General features: G+C 56.8%; 1 long non-coding RNA gene across 1 annotated transcript; it reads left to right on the top strand.

Annotated features, from left to right (window-relative positions):
• The first annotated feature begins 576 nt into the window (after nucleotides 1-576).
• LOC136304461 (uncharacterized) lies at nucleotides 577-2,820 on the top strand. Its single transcript, XR_010724602.1, has 4 exons — nucleotides 577-748; nucleotides 883-1,034; nucleotides 1,606-1,741; nucleotides 2,553-2,820. It is a non-coding gene; the product is annotated as an uncharacterized lncRNA (long non-coding RNA).
• Nucleotides 2,821-3,040: the final 220 nt, after the last annotated feature.

Consider the following 3,040-nt stretch of genomic DNA (forward strand, 5'->3'; position numbering starts at 1 on the left):
TAGTCAGGCGTCTGCGTAAACACCTGGCGGAGGCCTATGCCGAGCCGCAAAGAACATGGCGGCCGGGACGGAAGTGGCCTCAGGAGCAACCAAGATGGCGGCAAGGGAAAGCGGAAGTCACACGTCGCCCCTCACAAAATGGCGCCGAAGCGCGAGGCGCCCGACCTTCCAAAAAAGGCGGCCAAAAGGGCGGGAAAAAATAAGGACCCTATAGGCGTTTACGCAGATGCCTGCACAAAAACCCCGACTACAGCGCCGCCCGGGCGCAATTTTCCGCGGCGTTTCCAGGTGTGCAGACACCGGCCATGTGCTCATCCGCGCCGCCTCCGGGTTCGGATTCGTGGATTTAGTCAGGCGTCTGTGTAAACACCTGCCGGGGGCCTTAGCGGTGCCGCAAAAAAGATGCCGGCGGGACCGGAAGTGGCCTCAGACGCAACCAAGATGGCGGCAAGGAAGGGCGGAATGCTCGTGGGGCTCATCGCGGCCGAAAATCACCGAGTGCAGCTCACACCCTGCAATGGCAAAAGCTGTTTTATTAAAACTCAGCCGAGAATTTTCCTCTTATTTCCAGGTCACAGGATATACTGAGCCTGAGAGGGATCCTAAAATCTGACTCTCAAGCAGACGGACCGTTTGAGAATCGAACTCAGCACCTTGGCATTACCCGGACTCTGCTCCAAGCAGCTGAACCAATCTCTGCATTATGGGGATGGACCTCCATAGGATGGCAACGCTTGGCCCCACTAAGGTAAGTGCAGTGCCGCCTTCTCTGCCAAAGCTGCTTCACACACCAGCCCCTGGAATGGCTCGAGGGCAGAACTGGCTGGCAGGTCACGACAGCACAAAGCTCTTCCAGTGACGCTGATTTCCTGTCCTTTCCAGGATTTACTCAACAGCTGCCGTAAAAGTACTTACACAAAGTCTCTTTCTGGGCGGAAAAGAGCAGGACAAGTCCTGAGGCTTCCCTTCTTCCACGGCCAAAGTTCTGGAGAGAGGCAGGGCCGGTCCCACCCGCACAGGGGCGTTTCCTGCAGGTGAGTGTTGCCGGGCCAAACTGATGGCAGCTGCTGAGGCCGGGGCTGCTTTTCTGGCCGGAGGCCTCGGTGCCCCCCCGTGCCGCCTGCAGTGTCCCTCGGGGTTTCCTGCAGGTGTCCCGGGTGCCCGGAGGCGCAGGGAGGAAGGAGGCCGGCAGCCCCAGCGGGGCCAGCAGCCCTGGGATGATGTGCAGGGGAGGAGCTGTGCCTGCGGGGCCCCGCCCGTGGCAGCGGCGGCCAAACGCAGGGCCCGGGGCCGGGCTCGGGGCTGGCACGGACACGGCCCCGGGGCTGCCGCGGCTCCTCGGCCAGGGGCTGCTCCCGCCGGGCACGGGGAGATGCTGCAGCCCGGACAGAGGCACCCACAGCCCAAGAGCTCCCCAGGGAACAGCTGGCATTGCCCGGGAACGGCGGCTCGGGCTGTCTGCAGAGGGGCTCAGACAGCAATTCCCACCTCCCGGAGCTCCCACACAGTTGCCAGGGATGTCCTGGCCACCCCAAATCCCCTCCCTTTCAGTCTGAGGACATCACCCATCGGCAGCATTAAAGCCAAGGTGCTCCTCCCTCACAGAAATTAAATCCAGAGCAACGGCCCTCGGAGATGCCTCAAAATCAAAGGTTTGAGTGGGATGGAGTTTCGTTTGGATGAAGTCTGGACTTTTCCAGGGAGCCAGCCGGAGTGCAGAAGTGATGGAAAGCTTTTGCAGGTGGGTCCCACTGGAGGTGTGCTGAAGGCAGGGATGGGCATCCCTTGCCTGAGGGAAAGGCACTTGCAGAGGCCACTGCTGGGGCTCGGAAAGGAGCTGAGCTCCTGCAGGGAGCTGTGTCCTCCCGAGGGCACAGGGGCTGCCTCAGCACAGGCCGGCCAGTGCCTTCTCCTGCTCTGAAACATCACCTGGAGCCCGAGCTCAGGGGGTGGCTGAATTCCAGGGAAATCTGACAGGTGACCCCCAGGGGATGAGGGTTAGAATTAACCAAATCTATGGAATAGAAACCTATCCTGTCCCCATCCTGCTGAGCTTCCTTGGAAGCTCTGCTAGTTCCTGACACATCTGGCATTCAAGCAGCAGCTCTGCGTGGGAATATCCATGCTCTGTGAGGCACTGTGAGGTTATTGCAGCAGGAACTGAGCAGGGAATTCGGGGCCGTGGGTATAATTCATCTAAACTAGCAAAGGTGACAGTGAACCCCAAATCTGGGCACCACACAGAGAACAATCTTTGTGCTGCCCTGTCAGCTCAAGCCCCTGGGCTGGGAAGTTTTGGGAGTCAAACATATGGAATGATAAAAGTCACAGCAACTGGTGTCACCCCGAGGGACAGTCCAAGTCCCAGACAATTCCTCTGCAGTCCCCTGGGGGGGAAAACACCCTCTGTCTGCCAGGAGCCCTGACTCTGTTTCTCCTATCAGCTGTGTTGGGCTTTAAGAACTTGAAATAACTTTGAAGCCAAAGAAATCACCTTTTCCTTCTGGTTTGATTGTGTTTTTTTGTTGTTTTTTTTTTTTTTTTTCTTTCAGGTGCTGGACTTGCTTCTGTGGATGTGTGCTGAGCTCTGGCTGCAGGGGACTGTCAGGCCTGAATGGCTGTGAGTTTGTGTTCTTCTCGCTGGGGAAGCAGAAATAATTATTAATTAGACTGCAGAAATGTTTTCAGAAACCTTTCCCCTTTCCTGCCCTTTGCTGGTGGATCTTCTCTTTCTGCCTTTGACTTTACAAAGCTGTTCCCTGATGTCAATTCCCCTGCCTGAATTCCTTGCAGCTCCTAGCTGGGAAAAACTGGGATGATGTCCTAGGGATGTTCTTAGGGGAGGACAGAGGTGAGATTTTTGCCTGTATTTTTCTAATATTTTCTAAAATTTCAGGGAGCTGCTCCTGCTCCTGCCCCTAATCCTGCTGCTGCTGCACAAGTGGAGCCTTGTCAGCGAAGATCTGCATCTGCAGGAGGCCCCGCAGGCCCTGGCTGGGAAGTGCCAAAACAAAGAAGTGATCAGTAAGTGCTGAACTGC

The sequence above is a fragment of the Chamaea fasciata genome, unplaced genomic scaffold, assembly GCF_029207755.1.
Source record: "Chamaea fasciata isolate MVZ Bird 193981 ecotype frontalis unplaced genomic scaffold, bChaFas1.0.hap1 SCAF_94, whole genome shotgun sequence".
In the NCBI taxonomy this organism is placed as follows: domain Eukaryota; kingdom Metazoa; phylum Chordata; class Aves; order Passeriformes; family Sylviidae; genus Chamaea; species Chamaea fasciata.